This window comes from Mus pahari, chromosome 16 (assembly GCF_900095145.1).
Source record: "Mus pahari chromosome 16, PAHARI_EIJ_v1.1, whole genome shotgun sequence".
In the NCBI taxonomy this organism is placed as follows: domain Eukaryota; kingdom Metazoa; phylum Chordata; class Mammalia; order Rodentia; family Muridae; genus Mus; species Mus pahari.
This window is the reverse complement of record NC_034605.1, coordinates 19960141-19973504: the sequence shown is the minus strand read 5'-3', so window position 1 is coordinate 19973504 and position 13364 is coordinate 19960141.

The window sequence follows — 13364 nt, the reverse complement described above, 5'->3', positions numbered from 1 at the left end:
CCACCGTCACTATCACCACCGTCACTATCACCACCGTCACTATCACCACCGTCACTATCACCACCGTCACTATCACCACCGTCACTATCACCACCATCACTATCACCACCATCACTATCACCACCATCACACCTCTATCTCTACCACTACTTCTACCACCTCTACTTTCACCTCTACGTCTATTCTCACCACCACCTCCACCACCACCACCTCCACCTCTATCCCCACCACCTCCACCTTCAGCTCTACCACCTTATCATAACCCCACCTTTATCTCTACCACCACTATCACCACCACCATCACAGCCACCTCTATTTCCACTTCCATCTTCACCTCCACCACCACCTCTATGTCTACCTTCACCTTCACCCTCACCCTCACTACCACCTCCACCTCTACCACCACCATCATCTCCACCTCCACCTCTACCACCACCATCATCACCACCTCCACCACTACCATCATCACCACCACCACTGCCATCCCTATTTCTACCACCACTACTACCTCCACCTCCACCTCCATCACCACCAATCCCTCCACCATCATCACCATCACCACTATCTCCACCTCCACTACCATCATCATCACCACCACCACATCCACCACCACCACCACCTCCACCCTCACTACTACCTCCACCTCTACCACGATCATCATCATCACCACCACCTCTATCTCCACCATCACCACCACTACAACAGCCACCTCTATCTCTACTTCCATCTTCACCTCCACCACTACCACCACACTCACCACCACTTCTATGACTACCTTCACCTCTACCCTCACCACCACCTCCACCTCTACTACCACCATCATCACCACCTCCACCTCCACCACCACCACCACCACTCCTTCCACCATCATCACCACCACCTCCACCTCTAGCTCCACTTTCACTATCACTACCACCACCTCCACCACCACCACTTCTACTTCCCCTTCCACCTTCACTTTCACCATCACCACCACCACCACCTCCACCATCACTCCATCACCACCAACGATAACAACAACTCTACTACCACCACCACCTCTGCCACCACCACCCACCACCCACTACCAGTAACCAATTAAAATTCTTTCAAAGCCTAAGATTGGTGTGGTGTGTATGGTAGGTTATTATGATCATGGATAAGAATAATAAAAATGAAATTCTTTCCCATCATTTCACAATGAATTTTAGATGCACCCAAGAACATTTTTTATATTTCAATAACACTGGGTGTCCAAGACATACATTTTTAGTTTTTATAAGTAATTTCAAACTGTATGACAGAAATATATAAGTGAGCAAATATACTATAAATGTCATTAATGAATTCATTTATTGTATGTACTTAGAGGATGTGAACAAAACCCCTAAATCAGTCATAGCCAATAGAGCATTTGACTAACAACATAGCTGCTTGGCAGAAATTAAGACAAAAATGTATCTGTAAGTGAAAATAAAAATGGGGTTCTATATCACATTTCTTCCTGCCAAGCAAGGCTTAGGGATCACTGAAAAAAATGTCTGTAAAATATAGACACTGGATATCTCTAAGAAAAGTGTCTTCCAGCCCCAACAGGTTACCTGCACATACAAACTCTGAGTGGTTTGTTACAAAATAGACAAGACCTATGTAAGTTCACGCCAGACCAAAGCACAACATAGAGAAGGGAGAGAAGGGTCTAAAGTCCCACCACTAGCTGAGAAGATATTGGCCACTGACAGCTGCTAGGGAAGGAAGACTTACTTTTAGAATGTAGCCCTATTCTTCCATAAGAGTCCCCAAGTTCCGCCCACTGTTTGGTTGGGGGTATCTATCAGCTGCTGGGCATAGCCCCTCAGAGGACAATATGCTCCTCAATCATTAGTAGTATTGTGGAATGGTGCTTACCCATGTAATGGGTCTCAACTGGGTCCTGTTACTGGTTGACCATTCCTTCAGTCTCTGCTCCATCCCCCTGTGCCTGCATTTTTTGTAGACAGGATAAATTTGGGGTTGAAAGTTGTGCAGCTGGGTTGGTGTCTCTGTCACTCCACTGGTCTTCCTGCCTGGCTATGAAGAATAGGAAAAACAATTGTGGGTTCTGAAGAGGGTAAGAACTCCACAGGAATACCAACAGAGTCAACTAACCTGGACTCTTGGGGCTCTCAGAGACTGAATTATCAACCAAAGAATACACACAGGATGAACCTAGGTTTCCTTGAACATATGTAGCAGATGTGTAGCTTGGTCTTCATATAGGTTCTGAACAATTGGAACAGGGGCTGTCACAAAAGCTGTTGCCTGTACATGGGATATGTTTCTCTAGCTTGGCTCCCGTGTGTCATGTCAGTGGTAGAGGAAGCACCTAGCTTCACAGAGACTTGAGGTACCAGGGTGGGGGTCCCCACCCTCTCAGAGGAGGAATGCAGGTGGGTATGGGGGGAGGATTATGGGAAGGGTGACTGGGAGGGTACAGTGAGAGGGATGTAAAGTGAATGAATCGAAAATAAATTTAAATTTAAAAAACGTAGTTCTATGCTCTAATGGAAATCCGCACATCCAAAAATATATGATCAACAACACAATTTGACTCAATGGTGCACACACACACACACACACACACACACACACACACACACACGCACACACACACACAATGGGAGGGGACAGACAAGAGCAAGCGAAATGTATAAAGGAGGAGTGGGGAGTTGAATATGATGAAAACATGAGTAGGATATTTTTGAAGAACTAAATTTTAAAATGAAAAAAAAATGTATCAATAAATATGAAACTCAAGAAAGTAACTTCTAATTCATTGGCAACCAAATATAAAACAAAGCTACTTTTCATGAATTTTGCAAAGATAGAACTTTAGACGTCTGCTTATAGCAACTATTCTGCATGTCCTGTTAGAATGATGCCTCTGGTTCTCCTTCCACCTACCCACTTTCAACTCACATCAAATCATTCTCTCCAAATTAGGACCTACGGCACTCAGCCTTCTAAGGGTTAAAGAAGCCAAGTCACTCAAAGAGAGTGGAGGAAAGGTCACATAGGAATCCTGTGAGGGTCTGGTGAGGATTAACAGACCGCAACACTATGGCCTCACAGAGTCCTTCAACCTTCTGAAAAAAGTATACTAAAAATGTTAACATGGGCACACCCAATGAAATACACCAATAAACGAGGACAGCGCTCTACACCCCCACAAAAGCACACCAGCAAGCATTTTAAAGAGCTTCATAAATCAGTCAAGTTTTAACCATATCCAGAAAGGGTGAGAGTAGAGGAAAGTCTAATAGAAGAAGGAAATGAAAATATTCAGTATATGAGATTTCAAACAATAACCAGGCGCCAAAATGAAGACAACAATGGGGTTTGGTCCTGAGCATAGCAGTTGTATTGTTAAAGAGAATGAAGCTTCTATTTGGTTATGTGGACCTGTGGTGATTTTTGTCTCCTAATATTGTGCGTTTGTACTGACAACATTTGAATGAGGCCGCCAACTCATATGACTCCGCTGATTGATCATTTCTAAAGGAAATGAACCAGAAGTTCTTGGTGTGATTTGCACAGAGCCTGGTGGCCTGGAGAAGTGTGCTGTACCTTGAGGGCAATCTGAGTCCTATACACCTCAAAGAGCAAAAGTTGAAGGACAACTTCCATCTAAGCACACACACACCCACACTGAAAAAAAAAATCTACCCATGACTTAAAGACAATTTATTGCTACAAACCATGTGTGCTTTAAATTACAGAACTGTACCAGGGAAAGAGGTGGCATGGAAAGGACTAAGAAGAAACTTGGAAAGAATACTTAAGGTACAGCCTTAGGAACTTAAGGAAAGAATGATAGAAAGTGTCACTTAGTACTTCATTATTTCCAAATTGCTGTGTGTGCTGTTAAAGATGGTTCTTTAATTGACTAAGTGCACACCTTCAAATGCTTTCAAATTAAGTTGAGATCACAGATCTAACACTGTCCACCCTGAAGAGCCACATCTCCTGTAAGAACAGGCAAGTATTCCTTTGCTCACAACACTTCTTAAACTTCTTAGATAACATGGAGCTTGGGAACATCAGTAATAGATAATATCTGGATACAATACAAGCAAACTAAATCCTCTTTTGTTCCAAAGGAACATGCTATAATTGGCCACATGGCAGGAGGTCAGTTTATATTAATTTCATTTGGGTAAGCATGTACTGTTATATTCCAGGAATCATGTAAATTCTCAGAGATAGGATTCTGGACATAAATTGTAGAGTGTACACTTGTCACATTGGCTGAAGTCTTTTGTAAAGTCTACTCCCTCTTGCTTCCTGCTCCATCCCTCCCTTCCTTCTGTCTCTCCTTCCCTCATTTCCTTCCCTCTCTCCTTTCCTCTCTCAGTATGTGTATGTATCTTTCTTACTTTCTCTCTCTCTCTCTCTCTCTCTCTCTCTCTCTCTCTCTCTCTCTCTCTCTTTCTCCCATCCTCCAATATTTATACTTCTAAATTTACAGATAATCCAAAATCATAGTGTCTAAAGACAAAATTTTCTGGCTGTTTTGTGTTTACCAGAATACAAAAAAATATGTTCCAGCTGCCTATTGTGCATTGCAAGGAAGGCTCCATATTTAGCCCTTCTGTTATTTACCATTTCTATGTTCCCTCTAATCTCCTGGGCAACAGAAGTTCCGTCAGACCTCTAAACTGTGTTTGAATTCATGAAGGGGACCGCTACACATTTTCTTCTTTCTGTGAAGCTAAAATAAACTTAATAAATTGTAAATATTTATGACAAGCTATTATATCTATAACCACAGATTGATCCCAGTTCAGTGATATTCAGTGATGACAATATTCCACTCTGAAGTATCACCAATGTACAAGTCATCTGGAAAGACAACTAATCTGAAAAAAAAGTCTGGTATTAAATGACATAGTAAAGCAAGTGACTCTGATAGGTATCCACAGAACAAACCACCTAAAGGTTAGGTCCTAAACACTAATGAACAGACGTTCTTTTCAGCATACAATGGAACTTTCTCCACATTTAAGCACACATTAGGACACAAAGTGAATGTCATGAAACATGAGAAAATCGAAACGAAGTTGGGCACAATGGATTAAACCTGAAAATCAACAGCAATAGAAATAATAGAAAGCACACAAACTAATGATACACTACTTGGACTGATAACTTGCTTGGACTAAGGGGAAAAATCAATTAAAAAATTAAAATCTTCTATAATAGAGAGAAAATGAAAATAGAAAGCACCCCAAATCTTCAAGACACCCTAAAGTTAGTCCTGCAAGGAAAATTTATACCACCAAGTATGTACATATAAGGGGAAAATGAGATATACCTCAAATAGCAAATTAACAGCCACATGATATAACTGAAAGCTTTGGGGGGAAAAGAAAAAAACAATATTCCCCCAAACAGAGAGTTCAAATCAGAGCTGAAATTAACAAATAGATCTTGTTTTAAAAAATCAATAAAATTAATAAGATTAGCAAGTTTGATAAACTTCTATTCAAATTATCCAAAAGAGAGAGGCAGAGAGGATATGTATTTTTAAAAACAGAGACACAAGGAGGGGAATTAAAACAAATACTGAAGGTATTCAGAAAACCATAAGGATATATTTTAAAAGTTAAAGTCCTCTGAACTAAAGAATTTAAGTATATGGATTTCTATAATTATGATATGATATATTAAATATAAACCAAGATAAATTAATAGATTAAATAAAGTTATGCTATCCAGCCACTAAAAGTATACCAAGAAAAAAAGTTCCTAGGGCCATATGGTTTTGGTACAGAATTCGACAAGACCTAAAACAAAAATAAACACCAATACTCCTCAAATTATTCTGCAAAACATTTTTAAATCCAAATTAATTTTATGAAGCAAATATAATCTTGATATCAAAACCAGAGTAAAGACCCAATATAAAAAGAAAATTCTAGGTCAATTTCTAATGAAAATGAAGGCAAAAGATATCCAATAAAATACTTGAAAACTGAATACAAGTACACAGTCATCATGATCAAGTATTTATCTCTGACTTCATTACAGAGATGCAAGAATTGTTCAGCCCTCATAAATCAATAAACATAAACAACCACATAAATATATGTGGATAAATGTGGATACTACATTACTATGTTATTTAATACAGAAAGGACCTTTGACATAATTTAAAATATCTTCATGGTAGAGTGATAGAGAATTTTAGAACAAAAGGAACATATCACAACACGACGCAGTCAATATGCGGTAAGCATACAGCCAACATCATCCTAAATGAAGAAAATCTGAATTTCTACTAAAACCAGAAATAAGAGAGGAATGTCAAAACTTCCACACTTTGTTCAATATATAGTACTTGAAGGTGTAGCTAAAGCAGTAGGATGAGTGAAAGAGTTGAAAGGAATTTTAGGAACGGAGGGAATCAAAGTATTTTTGTCTGCAGATAAGTCAATTCTGTACATAGAAGACCCTAAAAACCCTACCAGAAATCCTCAATAGCTGGTAAACATATTTAGCCATGTAGCAAAATACAAAATTAATGCATAAAAGATCAGTAGCCTTTCTTATGCACACATGATGAACACACTGAGAGAGGACCAAGGAAACATCACCATTCATACTAGCCTAAGAGATAACTTGAGATAAAACTGAGGAAGTAAAAGACTTTTACAATGAAAACTATAAGACACTGAAAAAAAGCAATGGAAGAAGACATTGAAAGATAGAAACTCTTCCCACACTAATGGATCCATAGGATGAATATTGCTAAAATGACCACCATGTCAACAGCAATCTACAGATTTAAAGCAATCCCACTCAAAATTACGATGTAATTCTCCAAAAAACATCAAAAAATATTAAATTATATTTGTGTGTTAGTTAACTTTGTGTTTTGTGATAAAACTCTATAATCAAGGTATCCTATAGAAAAAAATGATTGTATGGGCTCAGAAGAATAAGAGATTATCATGGTAGGGAACCATGACAGCCAGTGATTGACACAGCACGAGGTAGAGGAAGGAGGGGGTTAATGTTTTGAACTACAAGCATGAGGGGTAGAAAGCAAACTAGAATTAGTTAAGGATATTTACTACCAAAACCTTTCCCCCAGTGAAGCACTTCAACTAGCAAGTCTGCACCAACTACACTTACAAAAATAGTACTACCAACTGGTGAACACGTATTTAAATGCCCAAGATTATGAAGATATTTTTCATTCAAAGCCAACCACAATATGGAAACACAAAAATCCAATTTATTGGAAACAAAACTGAACAATTAAACAAAAGTAAAATAATGAAACAAGTGAAACAGCAATAGGTACCATCAGACCAGATTTTGGGTTAAATTATTCAGGTATAGTAATAAAAGCACTATGATAATAGCATAAAAGTAGACACATTGATCAGTGGAATAGAATTGAGTAACCACACATAATCCCATTCTTCTGAAGCCACCTAGATTTTGACAAGGAAGCCAAAACTGCCCATCAGAGAAGAGACATTATTTCCAATAAGCCATGCTGGCCCAACTGGATAACAATATGTAGTATAATGAAACTCTCCAATTCTCAGCATGCACAAAAGTGGATTCCAAATGGGCCAAGAACCTCAACCCAAGACCACACACTGAATCAGATGGAGGAAAAAAGTAGAGAACACACTTGAACTCATCCACACAGGTAAGGACTTTCTGAACAAGAACCCCTGAAGCACAGGCATAAGATCAACAATATTTAGTAAATGAAACCTCATGAAACTAAGAAAATACTGAACAGCAAATGATGCCATTATTTCAGTGAAGAGTTGCAGACAGAATGAGGAAAAAGCTTTAGAGCTATACATCTGAAAAAGGGTTAGTATCTAGTACATACAAAAGTAAAAATCTAAATACTGAGAAAACAAACAATCCAATTAAAAAATGGGACATGTAGCTAAACAGGGAGTTCGTAAAAGATGAAATACAAATGGTTGAGAAACATTTTTAAAAATGTTCAGAATCCTTAACCATCAGGGAAATGCAAATTAGAACTACTTTTAGATTTCATCTTACCCCATTCAGAATGGCTAAGATCCAAAAACAAATGACTACAAATACTGGCGTGGATGTGGAGAAAGACATATACTTATTCACTGCTTGTGGGAGTGCAAAAACTAGTGAAGCCACTATGGAAATCAGTCTGGAGGTTCCTCAAAAAGCTAGAAATAGACCTGCCACATGATCTAGCTATATCACTATTAAGCATATGCCCAGAGGACTCAACATTCTACTAAGGAGATATCTTGATCATCTAAGTACATTGTTACTCTATTCACAATAACCGGGAAATGTTCACCAGCTGATGAATGGATAACGAACATCTGGTACTTTTACAAAATGAACTAGCATTTAGCTATTAAGAAAAATGGAGTTATAAAATTTACAGCTAAATGGATGGAACCAGGAATAGTTATTGTGAGTGAAGTAGCCCAGACCCAGAAGACAAGTGTAGCATGCCTCTTCTCATTTGTGGATATTACCTTTGTACCTTCGTATATTTGTGTTTCATTTGGAATGTCCTTAGTGCTTTCACCAAAGGGGAGAGAAATAAAATAGAATAAGGATTAATGGGCACTAAAGGGACAATAAAGGCTTAAATTGAGATAAGGCAGGGTAGACAGAATACAGAGAGGAGACTGGGTAGACAGAATACAGAGAGGAGAAACTAAACACTAAAGACATTTTGAAATTGTCACATGGAAGCCTGCTACTATAGAAACTTCATAAAGTATGTACGTACCCATATATAAGCCCTTTGGTTTAAACGACTACCACCTCTTCACTAGGATGATATCCTTTGCTGTAAGAAGCTTTTTAGTTTTATGAGATTCTGTTTATTAAATGCTGAACATAAGCCTATGCTACTGGGATCCTGTATGAAAGTCATTTCCTAAACAAAAGGGTTCAAATGTAGTCTCTACTTAGTGGAATGTCATACATCCAGGAGTATACAGGCAGCACAAATTGGACTGGGATTGACTTTTAATAAAGAATATAGTTTGATAAATCAGGGGGGTGGATCTGGGAGATGTTTGGAAAAGGCATGATAGGATCAAAGCATATATGATATTCTCTAAGAGCTTATAAAATTGTAAAAAATACATTTAAAGTTGAAATTGTTTAACAAAATCATATTTCAATTATTTGGGCAATATGCATATGTATTAGGGTTTATAGTAGTCAAAGTATTTGAAGTGGTATATATTGATCCATGAATATTAAATAATTCATGAAGTACAGTTCAGAGTATAGTCATCAGATGAATCTGAAGCTATTTTCATGTACAAAATAGAAGACATTCATAACACACACACACACACCAAGGACCTTGGCAGCAGAAGGGTTAATAAAAGTTTGTTTTGTGCAGTGTTCTGCATATCAAACATCCACTTGTACAGCATCAAGTGTCTAGAGTATACTGAGTCACCTATAACTCACATAAATTTCCAAATACAACTATAAATGACATGGAGAAACATTTATATCCACCTGTTTTAATTGAGGCAGTGCTTTGCAAGAACTTGAGTGGGAAACAATGTAAAAATGCTTTCCAACTTTAACCATAACTTCAAAAGTTTCATAGTACTCTTACCCTTAAAGTATACATCTAACATTCTGAGTCTATCCACAGTGTCTAGTCCAGTGCACGGTATTCAAGAAATTCATGCTGCATGGGCTTGTCACAGCAGCAAGGCTGGCAATCTTTGAGATTATAAATCAGAAGGTGAGGATTCATAATTTAACTAGCTGTTTATACAACTAAATTAGTATCAGCACAGCTTTTATTTAGACAGCCCATTCCTTCTATAAGTAGTTTAGTTCTGACTCTACAATGTGAGGGGTTTTTTAAAATAACAATAACAATAATCATAATAATAATAAGCTTCTGTGAGGCAATAGGACAAAATGTCAATCTTCAGACTGGGAAGCAATCTTTAGCAACCCTACATTCGATAGAGGACTAATAGCCAATACATACAAAGAAGTCAAGAAGTTAGACTCTAGAGAAACAAATAACCCTATTAAAAATGGGGTACAGAGCCAATCAAAGTATAAATAAACCAGAGGGGAAAACTGGGGAATCTCAAATGCCCCAAAAGCACCTAAAGAAGTGTTCAACGTCCTTAGATATCAGGGAAACGTAAATCAAACAACCCTGAGATTCCACCTCATACTAGTCAGAATGGCTAAGATCAAAACCTCAGTTGACAGTAGATGCTAGCGAGGATGTGGAGAAAGAACACACTTCCATATGACAATTATTTATATTAATCATGTAACACTACTAATTTAGGCATAGACATGGTAATCAAGGTGGCTTTTCAAGAATAAAGTTTGAAAAGCATTGAATTCTTAAAATAGGATATTTTTGCAAGCTGAGTATAATATAGTGTATGTTTGTACTTATTTTATACTTGCATATGTATAAAATCTTACATATGCATATATACACATAAATGAATGACTATTAAATTAAATGTGAATAGTAATAAGGTGTGGAGGGGATGCATGTATTTATGTATCTGTGTGTTTGTGTGTATATGTGGCATTTGTGTTTGTGCATGCATGTGCATAGGTATATATGGGTGTACTTGCCAACAATGGTATGTATGTAAGCTTATATCCTTGAAATGGTTGACTCCAACTTGTTTTTGTCTACCCTCCTTTCAAGAATGGAGTGAACCCTTCAGCTCCTTTGGTACTTTAGCTCCTCCATAGGGGGCCCTGGGTTCCATCCAATAGCTGACTGTGAGCATCCACTTCTGTGCTTGCCAGGCACTGGCATAGCCTCACAAGAGGCCACTATATCAGGGTCCCTTCAGCAGAATCTTGCTGGCATGTGCATTAGTATCTGGGTTTAGTGGCTGATGATGGGATGGATTCCTGGATGGGGTAGTCTCTGGATAGTCCATCCTTTCATCTTAGCTCTGAATTTTGTCTCTGTACCTATATCCTTTCATGGGTATTTTGTTCCTTATTTTTAAAGGCCTCTTTCTACCTTTATTTCAGATTCCATCTTCTAGGCTCTGGCTGTCAAAAGCCATAGCTTTCATGCAAGACACTGGGAGGAATGTTTCTTTTGTAGCTCTTGCTGCTCCTTTGACAGCTGGCAAATGTTTGTTCTTTGTCCTGAGGTTGACTATCCTTCCCCTCACAGAGCCCAGAAACAGGAATGACACTCAGCATAGGCTGTCCCTTCAACCCCTATGTCACTGGGATGTCAGCCATCTAGACATCCTAAGACTTACTTGACCTTCTTTGGCTTTCTTCAGCCTGACTTGTTCTAAAGCTATTTCACTCCAGTCATCAACACATAACCACCTTCCTTTCTCTATCTTTTTGCCTACTGTCTTCTTGTCTTACAAGGACACTGTTAGGTTCAGTACCTGCCTCAATCCTGAATGGCCTCATGTTACCATTTTAGCCTAATTACATTAATAAGGATTCCTTTACAAATAAGCATACCATCAAAGCATACATCAAATAAGCATACCTTCAAAGGTTAGTATTTCAGCACGATGCTGGGAGTCGGGCATGGGAGAGGCAGCAAACAGTTGCACTCATTCCATATACTTTCAGGCAATAAGCTTGGTATAGAGATGGCTTCAGGTTGATAACCAGAATCAATAATAGGAAGTGTTATGGTGTGTGTTGTATTTATTCAATTATGCACAATGTATCATACATATATATAATATGATATATTAAATCAGGCTTGGGAATGGACAGGAAGAAAAAAAAAGTTCAGAGACTTAATAAAAATGTATTGATGTTCTGATTCCTTAATAAGAACATCAGAGAAGACTAACACAATCATTAGCTTATAACATCTCTTGGGAGTAGATTCACAGTCCAGGGTGTAGGTTCATCATAATCAGTTAATTTCTTATTTGAATAAATTAAATTTGGAATATCAGTAAAGTTGTAGAAGGTATTTGCTTTGGTAATAATATAACAGTAATTCTATTAGAATAGTAGTATAGTAGTAGCAACAGTAGTAATAGTAGTAGTAGTAGAATTGCAACATTATTAGAATTCCACTAAGAATGCTGGCATTTGATGGTTGGATACATGGGCAAAATGAAAGTATCAAGTGAATTTAAATATTTTTCAGTGCTGAATATGTGTTGATTATGTGTAATTAAAAAGATCTTCAAAACATAAAATGTGAAAAGGGAATTGAAGTACATGTATAAAATATTTTATGTATTAAAGAAAAAATACTTCATTAAGGCAATTAAAAATCTATAAGATAATAGACATTTTTATCAGAACAAGTAAATATTCCAATAAGATATTTTAAATTTTAATGACCATACACAATTTTTGTTTATTTTGAAGTGTTTGGGATTGAAGGAACCAGGTGCTGGCTCCTGCTAGTGTCCACTTGATTTAGAAAATAAAAATTACATTTTAACCATCTCAGATACCCATAACCCAGAAGTTATTATAAAAATGGTTCTGTTTCTGTAAAAAGATGGAAGAAACAGAATTATTACCAAATCTATAATTTCAATCTTAGCACTTAGCTTGTGGAAAAGACACCAATTGAACAGCAGTTGAATGCTAGGAAATTCTGGAAAAGGCATATGGTGTTGTGTCAAATGCTAAAGAACTGAAGATTCCATTCCTACAGACAACTCCAAGTGCCAAAAAAGCAGCATCTTTATCTTTAAGCAGAGTGGGTATCAAATGTGAAGAAATGCTGTGGAGCTGACTGGGTCCCGGAGATACTGTAGAGGAGTTCAGTAAGCGATAGCTCCAGAGATCCCTTCTCACACAATAGAAATTGTGAGAATTCATTCAAAACTTCTATTACAAACAGTTCTGTACAGGGAAAAAAAAGGTGGAGACAGAAAGTCATGTGATCAGAAAGCATTAAAATATAGAACAACAGCTAGCTTCCAACCCCCTTCCCCAGCACTGGGTTTGGTGAATCCTCCCAACTTGCCTAGCCTTAACCAGTTAAGACAGGATATTCAGAAAGTTCCCAGATGAGAATGCAAGAAAATGCAGCAGTGTTTGTAAAATAGCTAGTTCTGCAGAAAATACTGTGCTGAAAGAAAATCCAGACTGGAGAAGGGCCCTCAAGGTGAGGGCTTTAACAGAAAGAGGTATGAACTCTGCTTTGTGCATCAGATTATAATTCAGTCCCTGCTTCTCCTAGAGAGGCTTCCAGTGACATATGTCAAGTGACATATGACCAGCTAGCCTGTCAATGACCAACATTTACTTACCACTTAATATGCACTGGGTTCTGCTACAGATTATGCTATTATCAACACTAACACCTAGTCAGTAGGTAACTCCAGGATTCATTC